The 21,896-nt window shown below is 37.4% G+C and overlaps 1 protein-coding gene across 9 annotated transcripts in view; it reads right to left on the bottom strand.

Annotated features, from left to right (window-relative positions):
- TSGA10 (testis specific 10) overlaps nt 1–21,896 on the bottom strand; it is a 161,977-nt gene that overhangs the window by 56,667 nt on the left and 83,414 nt on the right. The gene's annotated exons all lie outside the window — the stretch shown is intronic.

The following is a 21,896-nucleotide window of genomic DNA, read 5'->3' as shown; positions in this document are numbered from 1 at the left end:
GTTACAAATATGGTAAATATTAATCCAACCATGTCAATAATCACTTTAAATGCAAATGGACATATACACTATTAAAACACAGAATGTCAGAGGCACCTGGTTCGCTCAGTCAGTAAAGTGTCCAACTCTTGATTTCAGCTCAGGTCATGATCTCATGATCATGAGATTGAGCCTGCATTAGGCTCTACTGCACCGGGCATGGAACCTGCCTAAGATTCTCTCTCTCCCTCTTCCTCTGCCCCTCCCCAACTTACGCCCTCACTCTCTCAAAAAAAAAAAAATTTTTTTTAATGCAGAACATCAGAGTGAGGGGGGAAAAAGCCAACTATATATATATTTATTTACAAGAAACTCACTTTAATATAAAGATGCAAAAAAAATAACACTAATCAAAGGAAGGCTGGAAGAACTATATTAATTTCAGACAAAGCTGATTTCAGAGAAAGGAAACTTATCAGAGATAAAAAGGAGGCATTACAGAACTATAAAAATTTAATTTATCAAGGCCTAACAATCTGTGACTTCTGGGGAAAATAAAGGAGTAAGAAGCCCCTAAGCACACCTTGTTCCATAGATACAACTAGGTAACACACACATCAGTGTAAATAACCCAGAAAAGGACGCAAAGATTGGCATAATGGACTCTCCACAGCTAAATGTAGAGAAGAGGCCACAAGGAAGAGTGTAGGAAGGGCAGAGACATGATCGGAAGCTAAACGACCTGTGGGGCTCTCTGTTAGAGGGAGGAATGCCGTGAGTGCAGAGAGGAGAGAGGAATAGACTCTCACACTGGGGAGCCCATGCAGGAAAGATGAAGCCCATAACATTTGGCTGTGAAAACCAGAAGGGCCAAATTTTTCAAGTTCTTACAATCAGCAGGACTTAACCCTTGGAACTTTAAAAATCAGCAGGCTTGGATCTGGGAGAGCTGGAAGGGCAAAAAGAAACTGAGTCCCTGCCCTCAAAGACACAGCGCAACAAATGGCCCAGCAGAAATACAGCACTGAAACAGCAGTTTGAAAAACACCTGGGGTATATGGGAGATTGTTTACTAATCTAAGGACATGTGATGGAGATCTTTGGGAGACTTCTCCAGGAACAAAGGAGCTGGTGGGCACCATTTCCCTCTCCTGCCCCCAGCCTAGGCACACAGACATCTGTAGAAACCAGTGCTGCTAACATCATACCATACTTTTGACTTGAGCAGTTCTGAAAATCCACCCCCTCCAATGCAAACCTTGCTACCACCACCCGCCCTGACCCCTGTTTCTCTGTGGTCCTGCCAACTTTGATATACTCTTGGCCAGAGCCAATCCAAAGCAGTGCCACAAGCCTGATAGTGGGCAAGCATCCCTGACAGGGGCCACCACTACTCCCAAGTGACTCCTGCCTGGGAAAGAGGGAAAGATAACCAAACACACAAGTCCAGCTGGGGCCCCAGCAACAGGCTGGGGACAGATATCTAGTCTGAGGGCAGGCCTTACCCACTAACAAAAGCTTCTCAGGGGACAAAATAGGGAAAGCACCCTGCAGTTTGGTGCTACTGCATCTCTATCAAACACCTAGTCTGACTCAACGTAAGTCCAAGATGGCCCCAATTGGCCCACTAACAACATATGGGGACTAACCCCTGTCCACAGTAAAGTGAGCCGTTGCAGACAATAGGACTGAAGGTAAAAGTGGTTCAGTGACAACAGCAGAGTACATGCAACACACATAAGAGACACCCCTGAAGCACCAGGTTCTAGTGAACAGTGGACACTGCACTGTAGGGCACTATAGGACCTCTTCAAGAGCAGGAGACAAAACTGACTTTACTAACACACGGAAACATACACAATAAGGAGACAAGAAAATGTTCCAAATGGAAGAATAGGACAAAAATCACAGCAAAACACCTATACAAAACAGAGATAAGCAATATGCCTGATCAAGAATTTAAAATAATGGTCATAAAGATACTTACTGGACTTGAGAAAAAAGTGGAGGACCTCAGTAAGACCCTCAATAAAGAAACAGAAAACTTAAAAAAGAACCAATCAGAGATGAAGAACTCAATCAATAAAACTTAAAATGTACTAGATGAAATAAATAGTAGACTAGAGGAACCAGAAGAACAGATCAGTGACCTGGAGGACAAAGAAATGGAAAGCAATTAAGCTGAACAAGAAAGAGAAAAATAATAATAAAAAATGAAAATAGACTTAGGGAACTCAGTGACACCATCAAGAATAATAACATTCACATCGTAGGAATCCCAGAAGAGAAGAGAGGGCAAAAATTTTATTTGAAGAAATAATAGTTAAAAAGTTACCAAATCTGGGGAAGGAAACAGAAATCCAGATCCAGGAGGCACAGAGAGCCTGCAACAAAATCAACCTAAGGAGTTCCACACCAAGACACATAATCATTAAAATGGCAGGAAGTAGTGATAAACAGAGAATTTTTAAAGCAACAAGAGAAAAGAAAATAGTTACATACAAAGAAGACTCCATAAAGCTATCTGATTCTTCAGCAGAAACTGCAGGCAGTGGCATGATATAATTGCTGAAAGGAAAAAATCTTCAGCCAATAATACTCTATCCAGGAAGGAGAATAGAAGGATAAATAAAGAGTTTCCCAGAATAAGTTAAAGGAATTCATGACCAGTAAACCAGCTTTACAAAAAAATGTTAAAGAGGACTCTTTAGGGTAAAGGAAAGACCATAAGCAGGAGTAAGAAAAGTAGGAAGCACAAAAGGAGTGAAAATAAGTATACCTATACAAATCAGTCAGGGATTCACAAAATAAAAGGATTTTGAAGTATGACACCAAATATCTAAAACATTGCAGGGCAGAGGAGAAAAGAGTGGGTTCAAACATAAGTGACCATCAACTTAATGTAGACTGCTATAAACAGAAGATGGTATATACAAACCGATTGGTAACCATGAAACAAAAATGAGTAACAGATATGCAAAAAATAAAGACAAAGGAATCCAAGTATATCACTGAAGAAACTGAACAAACTGTGAGAAAAGAGAGCAAGAGAAGAAAGGAACAGAGAAGAATGGCATAAACAACCGTAAAACAAGTAATAAAATGGCAGTAAGTACATACCTATCAATAATTACTCTGAATATGAATGAGCTAAACATTCCAATCAAGGGCAAAGGGTGACAGAATGGATAAAAAAAGTAAGACTCATCTATATGCTGCCTACAAGAGACTCATTTCAAATCCAAAGACACCTGCAAATTGAAAGGGAGGGGATGGAGAAACATTTATTATGCAAATGGAAGTGAAAAGAAAGCTAGGGTAGCAATATTTACATCAGAGAAAATAGATGTTAAAACAGACTATAACGAGGCAAAGAAGGACACTACATAATCAAAGGGAACAATCCAACAAAAAGATATAACAATTGTAAATATTATTGCACCCAATATGGAGCACTCAAACATATAAGGCAGCACATAAAAAAACACAAAGGAAGTAATTGATAGTAAAACAGTAATAGTAGGGGACTTTAACACCCCACTTAAACCAATGGATAGGTCATCCAAACAGAATATCAAAAAGGAAACAGTGACTTTGAATGACACACCGGCCCAGATAGACCTCACAGATATCTTCAGATTAATCCATACTAAAACAGTAGAATACACATTCCTTCAAATGCACATGGAACATTCTCCAGAATAGATGACATATGAGACCATGAAAGAAGTCTCAACAAATTCAAAAAGACTGAAGTCATACCATGCATGTTTTCTGACCACAACACTATGAAATTAAATATCAACCATAAGAAAAAAATCTGGAAAAAAACGCAAATACATGGAGTTTAAATAACGTGCTACCAAACAATGAATGGGTCAACCAAGGAATTAAAGAGGAAATTAAAAAATACATAGAGAAAAAGGAAAATGAAAAAAAAATGGTCCAAAATCTTTGGGATATAGAAAGGTTGTTTTAAAAGGGAAGTTTACAGCAATACAGGCCTACCTGAAGAAGCAAGAAAAATCTCAAATAAACAAACTAACCTTACACATAAAGGAGCTAGAAAAAGAAGAAAAAACAAAATTCCCTAAACCAGAAGGAAGGAAATAAATATTAGTCAAGAAATACATGAAATAGAAACTAAAAAAACAATAGAGCAATGAAACCTGGAACTGGTTCTTTGAAAGATCACCAAAACCAACTAACGAAAGTCAAACTCACCAAGAAAGAGAGGACTAAATAAAATCAGAAATGAAAGAGAAATAACAACTGACACCACAGAAATACAAAGCATTATGACATAATATTATGAAAAATTATAAGCCAACAAATTCAACAAACTAGAAGAAATGGATCATTCCCAGAAACATAAAAACTACCAAACTGAATCAGGAAGAAATAGAAAATTTGAAGAGTCCAATTACCAGCAATGAAACTGATTCAGTAATCAAAAAACTCCCAAGTAACAAAAGTCTAGGACCAGATGGCTTCCCAGGTGAATTCTACCAAACATTTAAGGAAGAGTTAATACCTATTCTTCTCAAACTATTTTAAAAAATAGAAAAACGAAAGCATCCAAATTCATTCTATGAGGCTAGCATGACCCTCATACCAAAACCAGATAAAGACACTACAAAAAGAATACTCCAGGCCAATGTATCTGATAACCATGGATTCAAAAATCTGCAACAAGGTGTCAGCAAACTGAATCCAACAATACAATAGAAAAAAATCATTCACCATGATCAAGTGGTATTTATTCCTGGGATGCAAGGGTAGTTCAATATTTGCAAATCAATCAATGTGATATATCACTTCTACAAGAGAAAGAAAAAAAAACATATGGATCACCTTTATAGATGCAGAAAAAGCAAATGGCAAAATACAACATTTAATCATGATAAAAACCCTCAACAAAGTAGGTTCAGAAGGAACATATAACATAATAAAGGCCATATGTGAAAAACCCACAGCTAACATCATACACAATGGTGAAAACTGAGAGCTTTTCACCTAAGATCAGGAACAAGACAAGGATGTTCACTCTTACCACTTTTACTCAACATAATACTAGATGACCTAGCCACAGCAATGAGACAAGAAAAAGGAATAAAAGGCATTCAAATTGGTAAGGAAGTAAAACTTTCACTATTTTCAGATGACATGACACTATATATATATATATATATACTTTTTATATAATAGAAATATTATAATAGTAATAATCAAGTAGCAGAAAGAGAAATTAAGAAAATAATTCTACAGGTGCATGGGTGACTCAGTTGTTAAGCATCCGACTCTTCATTTTAGTTCAGGTCATGATCTTGTGGTTTATGAGTTCAAGCCCCATGTCAGGCTCTGTGCTGACAGTGTGGAGCCTGCTTGGGATTCTATCTCTCTCCCTCTCTCTCTGTCCCTCCTCCATTCATGCTCTCTTTCTCCAAATAAATAAACTTTAAAAAAAGAAAAGAAAAGAATGCCATTTACAACTACACCAAAAATGATAAAATGCCTAGGAATAAAATTAACCCCGAAGGTGAAATACTTGTACTCTGAAAACTATAAAACACTGATGAGAGAAATTTAAGAGGACATAAGCCAATAGAAACATATTCCATTATCCCGGATTGGAAGAACCAATATATATATTTAATGTTTATTTAATTTTGTGAGAGAGAGAGGGAGAGGGGGAGGGGCAGAGAGAAAAAGACACACACACATACACACACATACACACACACACACACACACACACACACACACACACACACACACACACAGAATCCGAAGCAGGCTCCAGGCTCTGAGCTGTCTGCACAGAGCCTGATGTGGGACTTGAACTCACAGACCACGAGATCGTGACCTGAGCCAAAGTCAGGTGCCTAACTGACTGAGCCACTCAGGTTCTCCTGGAAGAACCAATATTTTAAAATATCCATACTACCCAAAGCAATCCTACCAAAATATCAACATAATTTTCCACAGAACTAGAACAAACAATCGTAAAATGTTATGGGAACCATAAAAGAATAGCCAAAGCAATTATGAAAAAGAACAAAATTGGAAGTATCACAACCCCATATTTCAAGATATACTATAAAGCTATAGTAAGCAAAACAGTATGGTACCAGTACCAAAATAGACACATACATCAATGGAACAGAATAGAGAACCCAGAAATAAACCAATAATTATATAGTTAATTAATCTTTGACAAATGAGGCAAGAATATACAATGGGAAAAAGACAATCTCTTCAACAAATGGTTTTGGGAAAACTAAACAAAAAGCAAAATTAAGCTACTGGGACTACATAAAAATAAAAAGCTTCTGCAAAGCAAACAAAATAATCAACAAAACTAAATGACTACCTACTGAATGGGAAAAGGTATTTGGAAATGACATATCCCATAAAGGGTTAGTATCCAAAATATATAAAGAACTTATACAACTCAACAACAAAAAACAAATAATCCAATTAAAATAGCCAGAGGACCTGAATAGAAATTTCTCCAAAGAAGACATACAGATGACCAACAGATGCATGAAAAGATGCTCAACATCAGTAATCATCAGGCAAATGCAAATCAAAATCACCATGAACTATCACCTCACACCTGTTGGAATAGCTGAAATCAAAAACACAAGAAACAATAAATACTAGTGAGGATTTGGAGGAAGAACCCTTATGTACTGTTGGTGAGAATGCAAACTGGTGTAGCCACTATGGAAAATAGTATGGAGTTTCTTCAAAATTAAAATTAAAATTAAAATAGAACTACTATATAATCAGTAACTCCACCACTGGGTATTTACCCAAAGAATACAAAACCACCAATTCAAAGAGATACATGCACCCCTATGTTTACTGAACTATTATTGACAATAGCCAAATTATGGAAGCAACCCAAGTGTTCATTAAAGGATAAATGGATAAAGAAGATGATTTCTTTCTTTCTTTCTTTTTTCTTTCTTTCCTTCCTTTATTTCTTTCTTTCTCTGTCTCCTTTCTTTTCTTTCTGCTTCTATTTCTAGTTCTCTCCATATATAATGGAGTCTTACTCAGCCATAAAAAAGAATGAAATCTTGTCATTTGCAACAACATGATAGAGATAGAAAGTATAATGCTAAGTAAAATAAGGCAGTCAGAGAAAGACAAATACCATATGATTTCACTCATAAGTGGACTTTATGAAACAAAACAAATGAACAACAACAAAAGAGACAAACCAAAAAACAGACTCTTAAGTATAGAGAACAAACCGAGGGTTACCAGAGGGGAGATAGGAGGGAAGATAAGTAAAACAGTTGAAGGGATTAAAAGTACATTTATCATGATGAGCACTGAGTAATGTATACAATTGTTGAATCACTATATTGTACATCTGAAACTAACATAACACTGTATGTTAACTGTACTGAAATTAAATTTTTTAAAAAGTTAATAAAAAATAAAGTTGGCAATGAAGAAAAAAAAGACATAACCATTTGTAATGTATATGCACCTAACAAGAGACTATGTCAACATATGTAAGGCAAGAAATAATAGAATGACAAGGAGAGACACACAAATCCACCCCTATAGTTGGAGACTGCAATACCCTTCTATATGGAACTGACATATCTAGTAGGCAGAAAATCATTAAATATATAGTTGAACCAAACACCACCAATCACCTAGATTTAACTGACATTTCTAGAGTACTTAATTCAGTAACTGCATAATACACATTCTTAATCTCAAACATTCACTAAGGCAAACCACATATAGGCTATAAAACACACTTTAACAAACTTTTAAAAATAAAAATCATACCAAATATGTTCTTTGCTCACAACAAAATTGAATCAGGAATTATTAACAGAAGGATAGCTGGAAAATCCCAAAATATGTGGAAATTAAATAACACACTTCTAAATAACACATGAGTCAAAGAAGAATCTTAAGAGAAATTTTTAAATATTTTAATAAAATAAAAATATAACTTGTCAAAATTTGTGGCATGCTGTGAAAGCAGTGCTTACATGAAATTTATAGCACTGAATGCATATGTTAGAAGAGGAAAAAGATCTAAAATTAAGAATATAAGCTTCTACCTCAAGTAAACTAGCAAAAGAGTAAATTAAATGCAAAGTAAGCAGAAGAAAAAATTAATAAAAACCAGAGCAGAAGTCTATGAAATTTAAAACAAGAAGTTAAACAGAATGTATCAAAGAAACCCAAAGCTCGTTCCTTGAAAAGATCAATAAAATTGATTAACTTTTAGGCAGGCTAACCAACGAAAAAAGAGAAGACACAGATAACTAACATCAAAATGCAAGAGAGATTACAACTACTGATCATATGAACATAAAAAGATAATAACAATATTATTGTTAATGTTTATATCCTCTAAAACTTTGAATGTTGCAATCTAATCCCCAGTCCATATTTGGATGTGGTTCCTTTGGAAGGTGGTTACAACTGAGGGTGGAGCCCTCTAGAATGGGACTAGTGCCATTATTTTTTTTTTTAATTTTTTTTAACGTTTTATTTATTTTTGAGACAGAGAGAGACAGAGCATGAACAGGGGAGGGTCAGCGAGAGGGAGACACAGCATGTGAAACAGGCTCCAGGCTCTGAGCTGTCAGCACAGAATGTGAAACAGGCTCCAGGCTCTGAGCTGTCAGCACAGAGCCTGACACGGGGCTCGAACTCACGGACCGCGAGATCATGACCTGAACCGAAGTCGGCCGCTTAACTGACTGAGCCACCCAGGCGCCCAGTAGTGCCATTATTTAAAGAAAAAAAAAGACATCAAGGAACTCCCTCCCCTCTTCTAGCATATAAGGCCACAGTGAGAAGAGCTAGAAGTAGGTCCTTACCAGACACTGAAACTGCAAGAGTCCTGATCTTGGACTTTCCTGTCTTCAAAATTGTGAAATGAATTGTTTAAGCCATCCACCAGGTCTGTGCTATTTTTGTTATAGCAGTCCAAATGGACAAAGAAAATTATGAATAATTCTTAGAATACAAAATTGATAACTTAGATGAAACAGAACAATTCCTTGAAATATAAAATCTGCCAAAATTCATACAAGGAGATATAATCTCAAAGGTCTATAACTTATAAGAAATTGAATCAACAATTTATAAACTTCCAAAACAGAAATCACCAAACCTACATGGTTTTGCTGATTAATTCTACCAAATACTTAAGGAAGAAATTACTCCAATTCTATACAATCATTTCCAGAAGATCAAAGGAGAAGGAAAAGTTCCCAACTCATTCTACAAGGCCAGCATCTGGTACCAAAATCAGAAGGAGATTTTTCAAGAAAGGAAAATTACACACTAATATCTCTCATAAACATATATGCAAAAATATTCCACACAACATTACCACATTGAATCCAGTAAGGTGTAAAAAGAATTGCACACCACAACCAAGTGAAATTTATTCCAAATATGAAAGGCTGTTTCAACATACAAAAATCAATTGATGCAGAAGTGATGTAGCAAGATAGCTAAACAAGATATTCCTCACATGTTTCCCCAACTCAATCACAACAACTTCATATCTGTTCACAGTCACAAGTGCCTATGTGGGAGCTTTGCAACCCAGGTAGGAGACTGTGAAACCCCAGTGGTCTACAAACAACGAGAGTCATTTTGAGAAGACAAGCCCATACCTAGGTAGCTGACTCGATAGCTGTGGCCTTAACTACAGACCCAGAAATAATTCCATACCTCTGAAGACTGGGCTACAGCTATCACCAGCACCATACTCCAAGGGATGCAGGAGTTGTCTCACTCAATCAAGGGCTGGGTAATAGGCTTACAGAAATTTGACCCACCTGTGGATAATGAAGTGCCCGAGAATGGCTCCAGCCTCTCTTGGCCAAGGTCTGGTAGCCCTGGGAGAACAATGAATTAGACAATTATCCATAGAAAAAAGAATCTTTGAGGGAGTCCAGAAGTCCAGGAGAGAAGTTCTAGCAACTCATTGGAAGGAGAAAATAAAAAGTAAGACTAAAGATGGTGGGGTAGTAGGATCCCAAGCTCACTCATCCCACAGACACACCTAGATAATAGCTAATCCAGGAATAGCAGCTAACCCAGGAAACGATGTGAAGACAAGCAGAACAGACTTTACACAGTTAATCATAGAGAGGAGGCTACATAAAAAAGGGTAGGAGGGATGGAGAGTCAGGAACTAGACTCCCTGCAAGACAAACAGGAGGGCACCACAAGCACAGAGAAAGAACAGAAGCACCACAGACATGGAAGACTTGCACTGGGAAGACAAATCCCCATAATATTTGGCTTTGAAAACCAGTGGGACTTTGCAAGTTTTCACAATCAGTTGGGCTTAACTGTGGGTATTTAAAAATCAGTGGGCTAAGTTCTAGAAAAGCCAGAGGGCAACAGGAGACAGAGTCCCTGCCTTTAAAAAGAGCATAACAAAAATTCCTGCAGAGATACAACATAGAAGGAATAGTTTGAAAAGCAGCTAGGGTGTACATGAAGGTGGTTTATATTATGCACTGGAGGGGAAGGGATCTTTAGACTTCTCCAAGAACAAGAAAGCTGGTGGATACCATTTATCCCCCCAACCCCACCCCAGAGTTCTCTTATGGATCCCCCCGTCCAATCACCTTGATCAGCAGGAGTCCTTTCCAAAATGGCTCCTGCCGTATATCATACAATTAGCCCATGCAGGAATTGGTACCACACCAAAGGGACTCCTGCCTTGAGATGAAGGGAAAATAACCACACATACCATTTCCACTGCAGCCCCTGCAGATAGACCTGGGGGCAGACATACAGTTTAACTGTAGGCTGCGCCCACCAACAAAAGGCTCTTAAGGAGACAACACAGGGAGAACACTCTGCAGGTTGGTGTGACCAAAGCCTCAATAAATGTGCTGAGGACAGGCATCTGGCTTAACTGATAAAGGTGACACTGCCCAACTACTAGCCCAAAGAGGCCCCAGATTGGCTCCTTATCAGCACAGAGACCAAACCCTGCCCACAAGAGGCAAAATGGGCTATTGCAGTTAAATATACCGAAGGCAAATGTAGTTCAGCCACAACACTAGAGCACATGCAACCCATAAAGGAGATACCCCTGAAACACCTGGTTCTTCTGAACAGGGAACACTGTGTTACAGGGCACCACAGGACCTCTTCTTCATAAGGCCACTACTTTTAAGAGCAAAAGATGTAACTGACTTTCCTAATAGAAAGAAGAAAACAGAGGAGCAAAATGAAGAGACAGAGGAATATGTTGCAAATGAAAGAACAGGACACAATCACAGCAAAATAACTAAATGAAACAGAGATAAGCAATATGCATTGTAAAAAATTCAAAGTAATGTTCATAAAGTTAGTAACTGGACTTGAGAAAAGAGTGAAGGTCTTAGTGAGATTTTCAAATTAGAGATATAAAATATAATAAAGAACCAATCAGAGATGAAGAACTCAATAACTGAAATTAAAAATACAATAGAAGTGAATCAATAGAAGATTACAGGAGGCAGAAGAATAGATCAGTGACCTTGAAGGCAAAATAATGGAAAGCAACCAAGCTGAACAGCAAAAAATAAAAAAGAATAAAAAATGAGAATAAGTCAAGCAAAGTTAGCAACATCATCAAGCATAATAACATTATATTATAGTAAAACCTTGGTTTGTGAGCATAATTTGTTCTGGAAACATGCTTGTTAATCCAAAGCATTATGCATAAGCTATTATATAGGAACCTAACAGTAATGACAAATCAAAAACCTATAATAGATACATAAAAAGTAAAGAGAAAGGAATCCAAGCATATCAATAAAGAAAGCCATCAAACCACAAGGGAAGAGAGCAAAAGAAGAAAGAACCAGGAGGAAGAGGAGAAAAGAACAGAGAAAAACTGCAAAAACAAAAACAAAGCAAACCTCTGTATAACAAGTAACAATATGGCAATAAGTACATACCTATCAATAATTACTTTGATTATAAATGAACTAAATGCTTCTCTCAAAGATACAAGGTAGGGGCACCTGGGTGGCTCAGTTGGTTAAGTGTCCAACTTCAGCTCAGGTCATGATCTCGCAGTTCACAAGTTCAAGCCCCATTTCAGGCTCTGTGCTGACAGCTCAGAGCCTGCTTCAGATTCTGTCTCTTTCCCTCTCCCTCTCTCTTTCTGCCCCTGCCCTGCTCATGCTGTCTCTCTCTCTCTCTCTCTCTCAAAAACAAAGATGCAAGGTAATTGAATGGATTAAAAAAGCAAGATCCACCTATATGCTGCCAAAAAGAGACCTACTTCAGATGTAAAGGCACATGCAGACTGAAAGCAAGGTGTGGGAAAACATTTACCATGCAAATGGAAGTGAAAAGAAAGTTGGCATAGCAATACTTATAACAAACAAAATAGACTTTTTCAAAGACCATAAAAGGAGACAAGGAAAGATACACCATATTCATAAAGAGATTAATCCAACAAGAAGATAGAACAATTGTAAATATTTATGCATCCAATATGAGAGTTCAGTCCATACACAAGGCGACTATTAACAGACACAAAAGGAAGAAATTGAGAGTATTACAACAACAGGAGGAGACTTTAATATCCCACTTACATTAACGGATAGATCGGACAGAAAATCATCAAGGAAACAGTAGCTTTGAATGATATATTGGACCAGATGGACTTAACAGATATATTCAGAACATTCTATGCAAAACCAGAAGAACATACATTCTTTTCAAGTGTACATGGAATATTCTCCAGAGGAGATCACCTAAAGCCTAAAACAAATCTCAATAAATTAAAAATATTGAAATCATATCTCATCTTTTCCAACCACAACGGTAGGGGTGTCTGGGTGTCTGAGTCAGTTAAGCATCTGACTCTTGCTTTTAGCTCAGGTCATGATTTCATGGTTTGTAAGTATGAGCCCCACAATGGGCTCTGTGCTGACAGCGTGAAGCTTGCTTGGGATTCTCTCTCTCCCTTTCTCTCTGCCTCTCCCCTGCTCTCTCCCTCTCTCTTCCAAAATAAATAAATAAATGAACTTTAAAAATTGTCTAAAACAATCACAAGAAAAAAATCAGGAAAGAACACAAATACATGGAAACTAAATATCATGCTACTAAATAATGAACAAGTCAACCAAGAAATCAAAGAGGAAATCAAAAAATGCATGCAGACACATGAAAATGAAAATATAACAGCTCCCAATCTTTGAGATGCAGCAAATGATATTCTAGGAGGAAAGATTACAGCAATCTCAAGAAGCAAAAAAAAATCTCAAATATACAATTGAACCTTACACATAAAGGAGCTAGAAATAGAAGAACAAGGCCCAACACCAGTAGAAGGAAGTAAACAATAAAGATTCAAGCAAAAATAAATAACATAGAAACTAAAACAGATACAATATATCAATGAAATCATGAGCTGGTTCTTTGAAAAGATCAACAAAACTGCTATACCTTTAGCCACACCCATTAGAGAGACAGAGATAGAGACAGAGAGAGAAAACCCAAGTAAATAAAATCAGAAATGAAGGAAGAGAAATAACCAATATCATAGAAAGGATTATGAGAAAATATTATGAAATATTATATGCCAACAAATTGGACAACCTAGAAGAAATGAATGCATTCCTAGAACCATATAATCACCCAAAATTGCATCAAGAAGAAATAGAATATTTGAACAGACTAGCAATGATATTGAATTGGTAATCAAAAAACTCCCATCATACAAAATCCAGGACCAGATAGCTTCACAGGTGAATTCTACCAAACATTTAAAGAAGAGTTAATACCAAAGGAGAAGAGGCCAAGATGGCAGAACAGCAGAGAAGATTTTTCTGTGTCTCTCATTCCTGAAATACAGCCAGATAAACACTAAACCATCCTGCACACATAGAAAACTGATTTGAGGATTAACACAACAATCTGCACAACCTGAACCAGAGAACTCAGCATGTATGCAGGGTGGAGAAATGAACTGGGGGAGAAAACTGTGGAGGGCAGAGAGCTGTTTTTGCTTGCAGAGAGAAGACAGAGATGGGGCGGGGGGAGAGTACAGAAGGAATCCCCCCACCTGAAAGCAGCTGGAGAGAAAAGAAAGAGTACACAAGGGACTGAACAAAAAAGGGAGAAAGGAGAAAGGAGAGGGTTTAAATTCCATTAAGACTCTATAAACAGAGGAAGCGCATAGTCTGAAACTCCTCAGCTCAATACCTGGCGGTGCTCTGGTGGGAAGGGTGAATCCCCAGGAGCAGAGACCGAGGTCCTCGGGGTCCTCAGGCCAGATAGGGAAAGGTGGTCCCCTGCTGGGAGGACATTTGGTAGAGGCTGTACGGCCTCCCCACAGGCAAAGGTCCCAGTGGAAGCCAGAGAACAACCACATTTTCTGGTGCTGGAACAAGGACATTCAAGCGGAGGCCTAGCACCAGATGTGTGTTGTGATTTTCCATAATCCCTGAAACGCTGCTGCTACACAATTGCATGACCTTTTCCTGGCTGGCACTGAGCCACAGTCTCTGGACACTGGCAGCAGCGTGGTCTTCCGAACATTCCTGGGGACAGGCTGGCACCCGGCCATTGCTCAATGAGATCCTCCCTCAGAAGGTCTGAGCAGGTCAAAGCTGGAGACCCTCAGAAGTGAGGGGTTGGGAAACACAGCCACATCTGAGATAAAACTCAGGAGAGAGGTGCTGCCTGGCAACCTGATGACTTGGTCAGGGACAGTGTAAAAGCAGGGAGTGGATGGAAGCTGGAGACAAAGGAGGGGTGCACAACTGCTGGTGGGGAGAGCAAAGACTTCTGATACTAGAGACTGGGTAGCTGAGAGACACCATTTTCACCCTTCTCACGCATGCACATACACACCTACAGGCGCCACAACAATCCACCCCAGTAAGCTAAGCAGCACCATCTAGTAGAGAACAGAGCCATTACACTAAGCCCCGCCCAACTGGGCCAACCTCACTCTTCAGGGACAACACAAGTCTCTCTGCCTGTTTAGTTTACAGACTATAAAGTACTTCATAGATCGACTTCTAGGGGAAACCGATTTAATTTCAATCATACCACAGTTTGTTTGCTGGTCCATCTATTCAATTTTTTTTTCTTTTCTTATTCTTCAATACAGAAAGAGAAAATATTTATTTTTATTTTCCATTTCTATTAAAAATATTTTCTTTAGTTTTCTACTATCTTTTACATTTTTGTAAATTTTTTAAACTCTATTTTTTACTTCCATTATTTCACTTTATTCTATCTCACTGTATTCATTTTTTCAAAATTTTAAACATTTTCCTTTTTCTTTTCTTATCTTTCCCCCTTTCCTCTAATCTATCAAGCTCCTTTCAACAACCAGATAGACTAGAACACACCTAGGATCTAGCATCCTTTATTTGATTTTTTTGTGGGTTTTAAACTTTTTATTACATTATTATTTGCTTTTCTTCCTTCAAAATGACAAAACGAAGGAAATCAACCCAAAAGAAAGTACAGGAAGAGATGACAGCCAGGAACTTAATAAACAGATATAAGCACGATGTCTGAATCAGAATTTAGAATCACGATAATAAGAATATTAGCTGGGGTTGAAAACATTAGAATCCTTTTCTGTGGAGATAAAAGCTAGTCAGGATGAAATTTAAAAATACTATAACTGAGCAGGAATCTCGAGGAGTGGCCATGGTGGCAAGGATGGATGAGGCAGAGCAGTGAATCAGCGATACAGAGGACAACTTATGGAGAATAATGAAGCAAACAAAACAGTAAGACTAAGGCAAAAGAGCATGGTTTAAGAATTAGAGAAATCAGTGACTCATTAAAAAGGAACAACATCAGAATCATAGGGGTCCCAGAAGATGAAGAGAGAGAAAAAGGGGTAGAAGGGTTATGTAAGCAAATCACTGCAGAAAACTTTCCTAACCTGGGGAAAGTCACAGACATCAAAATGCAGGAGACACAGAGGATTCCCATTAGATTCAACCAAAAAACAACCATCAACAAGGCATATCATATTCAAATTCACAAAATACTCAGGCAAGGAAAGAATCATGGAAGCAGCAAGGGAAAAAAGTCCTTAACCTACAAGGGAAGACAGATCAGGTTTGCAGCAGACCTATCCACAGAAATGTGGCAGGCCAGAAAGGAGTGGCAGGATATATTCAATGTGCTGAATCAGAAAAATATGCAGCCAAGAATTCTTTATCCAGCAAGACTGTCATTCAAAATAGGAGAGATAAAAAATTTCCCAAACAAAAATTAAAGGAATTCATGGCCACTAAATCAGCCCTGCAAGAAAATTTAAGGGGAACTCTCTCAGGGGAGAAAAGACGGGGAAAAAAAGAGAAACAGAGAGAGAGAGAGAGAGAGAGAGAGAGAGAGAGAGAGAGAGAGAACCGAGACCAAAAGCAACAAAGACTAAAAAGTACCAGAGAACACCACCAGAAACCCCAACTCTATAAGAAACATAATAGCAATAAACTCGTATCTTTCAATAAACTCGTATCTCACTGTAAACATCAATGGACTAAATGCTCCAATCAAAAGACAGAGAGTAACAGAATGGATAAGAAAACAAGATCCATCTATATGGTGTTAACAAGAGACCCACTTTAGACCTAAAGACATCTTCAGATTGAAAGTAAGGGGATAGAGAACCATCTATCATGCTAATGGTCAAAAAAAGAAAGCCGGAGTAGCCATACTTAGACCATCTAAACTTCAAAATAAAGATTGTAATAAGAGATGAAGAAGGTCATTATATAATAATTAAGGGATCTATCCACCAAGAAGACCTAACAATTGTGAACATTTATGCTCCAAATATGAAAGCACCCAAGTATATAAACCAATCTATCACAAACATAAAGAAACTCATTGGCTATAATACCATAATAGTAGGGGACTTCAACACCCCACTTAGAGCAACGGACAGACCATCTAAACAGAAAATCAACAAGGAAACAATGGCTTTGAATGACACACTGGACCAGATGGACTTAAAAGATATATTCAGAACATTTCATCCTAAAACAGTGGAATACAAATTCTTCTCCAGTGCACATGGAACATTCCTCAGAATAGATCACATTCTCAGACACAAATCAGCCCTCAACAAGTACAAAAAGATCGAGATCATACTGTGCATATTTTCAGTCCACAATGCTATGTAACTTGAAATCAACCACAAGAAAAAATGTGGAAGATAGCAAATAGTTGGAGACTAAAAAACATCCAACTAAACAATGAATGGGTTAAATAAGAAGTTAAGGAGGAAATTAAAAACTACATTTTGTTCTTTCTTAAAGATAATTTCTATAAGTTTATTGATATTCTTTGTTTAATGAGACATTATCATCATCATATCCTCCTTCACTTATTTAAACATTTTTCATTTAATTCTTTAAACATATTTATAGTGGATATTTTGAAATTTTGCCTGTCAAATTTGACATCTGATTTTTCTCATAGCAATTTTTGTTGTCTGCTACCTCCATCTGCTATTCCATTGATCTATTTGTCTCTATTCCATTGATTGATTTGTCTATTCTTTCACCAATCCTGTGCCATCTTAAACACTGCAGCACTATAGCAAATATTTAAGTCAGGTTGTGTTCTCCTTTAGTATTGAATTTGCTATCTTGTATCTTTTGCCTTTCCATATAAACTTTATAACCAGTTTGTTAACATCCACAAAACTACATGCTGGAATTCTGGCTGAGATGGAATGAATCTATACATCAATTTGGGGAAAACTAACATCTTAACAATAACAAGCCTTTCTACCCATGAACATGGACTCTTTTTCCATTTATTTGAATCTTTGATTTCTTTCATCAAAGATTTATAACTTTTCCTTATATATAACTTGTACACATTTTGTTAGATTTGCATTTAAGTGTAAGCACTTCCCAACTCATTTTATCAGGCCAGTATTATTCTGTTACCCAAAAAAAAAGATAAGACATTAATCACAAGGAAAGAAAATTATAGACCATTATCTCTTAGGAATATAGACACAAAATCCTCAACAAAATACAAGAAAACAAAATCCAGCAACATAAAAGTTATTATACACCATGACTAAGGTGGGATTTACTCAGGAATACAAAGTTGGTTTAACATCTGAAAGCCAATTAATGTAATATACTGTATTTATAAAATAAAAAACAGACACCACATGACCAAAGACACAGAAAAGGCATTTGAGGAAAAATCCCTCAACTAGCATAATAATGGTGAAACACTAAATGTTTTCCCCCTAAGATCAGGAAAAAGACAAGGATGTTCCTCTCCTCTTACCACTTCTATTCGCATTGCTCCAGAAGTTCTAGGTAGGGCAACTGACCAAAAAGAATTAAAAACATTCAGATTGGAAACAAAGTAAAAACTATCTGTTTGCAAATTACACAGTCTTGAATATAGAAAATTGCAAAGAATCCACTAAAAATGATGAGAATGAATAAGTTCAGCTAGGTCGTAGGATACAAGATGAATGTATAAAAATCAATTGTGTTTTTATGCATTCACATTGAATAATACCAAAATGAAAATAACAACCCTGTTACAATAGCATCCAAAAAAATAAAATACTTAGGAATAAATTTCAAAAAAGAAGGCATAACTTATACTCTGAAAACAAAATATCATTGAAAGAAATTAAAGATTTAATAAATGAAACTAGAGCCAGTGTTCACTGATCAGAAGACTTAATAATGTTAGGATGGCTGTAGTTCCCAAATTATCTACAGATTCAAAATAATTCCTATCAGAACCTCAGGTGGCTTCTTTATAGAAATTGCAAAGTTGATCCTAAAATTCATATGGAAACTCAAAAGACCTAAAATAGCCAAAACAATCTTGAAAACAACAACAACAACAACAACAACAACAACCAAGGAAGACTCACACTTTCCCATTTCAAAACTTACCACAAGGCAATGGTAATTAAGACTGGTGTACTGCCATAAGGATAGACATATACATTAATGGAATAGAATTAAGAACACAGAAATAAAATCATGTGCCTAAAATCTACTGATTTTCAATAAGGGTACCAAGAGCAAATGTTGATTAGACAACTAGATAGCCAGATGCAAAAGAATGAAGTTGGACCCTCACTTCACACTATGTACAAAAAATTAACTCAAAATGAAGCAACGACCTAAATGGGGGGTTAAAGCCTAATTTTTGAGGTGATAAAAATTTTCTAAAACTGTGGTAAAGGCTGCATAACTCTGTGAATATACTAAACTCATCTGAATTGTACACTTCCAATGGATGAACTGTATGGCATGTGAATCATAACTCAAAAAAGCTGTTACCAAGTCCCACAAAGATGTGTAGTATGATACAGCTAAAGCAGTGTGTAGAGAAAAATGTAAAACTCTAAACAACTATATTAAAGAAAAATGGCTTAAAAGTAACCATCTAAGTGTTCACCTTAAAAATTTTTTATTTTTATTTGTTTACATTTTTTATTTTTTTTTTAATTTTTTTTTCAACGTTTATTTATTTTTGGGACAGAGAGAGACAAAGCATGAACAGGCGAGGGGCAGAGAGAGAGGGAGACACAGAATCGGAAACAGGCTCTAGGCTCTGAGCCATCAGCCCAGAGCCCGACGCGGGGCTCGAACTCACGGACCGCGAGATCATGACCTGGCTGAAGTCGGACGCTTAACCGACTGCGCCACCCAGGCACCCCTATTGGTTTACATTTTTTAAATAAGAGTAAATTAAACTTAAATGATGTAGAAGGAAAGAAATAATATTGAGAAGAAATCAATGAAATGTAAAACCAAGAATAAGTAAAAATCAATGAAATTAATACCGATACTTTGAAAAGATTAACATAATGATAAATTTCCAAGTAAACTGATGAAGAAAATTGAGAAAAGTCATGAATTATCAATACCAAGAATGCAAAAGGGATGACATTAAAAATTACAAATAACTTTTTGACAACAAATTTGGCAACTTTGATGAAATGGACATATCTTAGAAAAACACAAATTGCCAAAAGTGATTTAAGAAGAAATAGAAAATCTGAATAGCTCCAAATCAATTTAAAACTTCAAGTAATTGAAAATCTACCCCTGCCCACATTTTCTGGCCCATATGGTTTCATTTGTGAATTCTACCAACAGTTAAAGAAAAAATAATAACAATATACTAACTAGAATACAGAAAGGAACACATCCATTCATTCTATGAGGCAGCATTAACCTGGCTAACATACCTCAGTAATTTATAAAGCAGATTAACAATATCTGACAATGACATTACAAGACAATCATAGATCAATATCCTCATGAAACAGATGCAAAAATATACAACAAAATATTATAATGTAACAATTTATTTAAAATATTAGCAATCTAATAATTTATTTTAAAGGGTAATATATCATGACCAACTGTATTTATTACAGGAATATATTTTTAAAATTTTTTAATTTTTATTGAGTAAATTCTACGCTCAACACAGAGCTTGAACTCACAACCCCGAGGTTAAGAGTCATATGCTCCACTGACTGAGCCAGCCAGGCATCCCTCCATGATTGATTTTTAAAAATCAATCAGGGGCGCCTGGGTGGCGCAGTCGGTTAAGCGTCTGACTTCAGCCAGGTCACGATCTCGCGGTCCGTGAGTTCGAGCCCCGCGTCGGGCTCTGGGCTGATGGCTCAGAGCCTAGAGCCTGTTTCCGATTCTGTGTCTCCCTCTCTCTCTGCCCCTCCCCCGTTCATGCTCTGTCTCTCTCTGTCCCAAAAATAAATAAACGTTGGAAAAAAAAAATTAAAAAAAAAAAAATCAATCAATAAGGAGAAGATGGCAGCATAGGAGGATGCTGGGCTCACCGTGTCCTGCTGATCACTTAGATTCCACCCATATCTGCCTAAATAACCCAGAAAACCGCCAGAAGACTAACAGAATGGACTCCCTGGAGCCCAGTGTACACAAGAGGCCCACAGAAGAAGTTAGGAAGGGCGGAGAAGCAGTGCGCACTACACGGATTGGCAGGAGGGAGCCGGGGCAGTGGAGGGGCAGCCTGCCAGGAAAGGCAGAACCCCTGAAGTCTGGCTTGCAAAAGCAGAAGGGCCGGACTCCGTGAGTTCTGACAGCCAGCAGGACGTAACATCTGGAATGTTAAAGGTCAACAGCTCTGCTCTCGGAGAATGGGGAGGGCGAGAGGACACAGGGAGGGAGAGATGTTGAGCCCAAGAAGACAGAGCTCAGCTCGGCGGAGGAACACAGGTGCTGGCCAGTGCCATCTCCCTCTCCCATCCCCCAGCCAAAGTTCAAAAGAGAACCAGTTCCTGTCACCAAATTTAGAATAATTTCTAAATTATTCTAATAGTCACAAAATTAATTGCTGGACAGGAAAAAAGTATAGAGGCCAGCAGAGAATCTATTACTACAGAGATCAAGGGACTAAGAAACAGTCATGAGGAGCTAAAAAATGCTCTAAATGAGTTGCCAAATACAACGGAGGCAACCGCAGCTTGGATTGAAGAGGCAGAGGAGAGAATAGGTGAATTAGAAGATAAAATTATGGAAAAAGAGGAAGCTGAGAAAAAGAGAGATAAAAAAAATCCAGGAGTATGAGGGGAGAATTTGAGAACTAAGCGATGCAATCAAGCATAACAATATCCATATAATAGGGATTGCAGAAGAGGAAGAGAGAAAGGGGCTGAAGGTGTACTTGAACAAATCATAGTTGAGAACTTCCCTGATCTGGGGAAGGAAACAGGCATTGAAATCGAAGAGGCACAGAGAACTCCCTTCAGACGTAACTTGAATCGATCTTCTGCGTGATGTATCATAGTGAAACTGGCAAACTACAAGGATAAAGAGAAAATTCTGAAAGCAGCTAGGGATAAACACACTCTAACATACAAAGGGAGACTGATA

This window comes from Felis catus, chromosome A3, assembly GCF_018350175.1.
Source record: "Felis catus isolate Fca126 chromosome A3, F.catus_Fca126_mat1.0, whole genome shotgun sequence".
In the NCBI taxonomy this organism is placed as follows: domain Eukaryota; kingdom Metazoa; phylum Chordata; class Mammalia; order Carnivora; family Felidae; genus Felis; species Felis catus.
The sequence above is the reverse complement of the archived record's forward strand: the minus strand, read 5'-3'. Positions and strand labels throughout refer to the sequence as shown.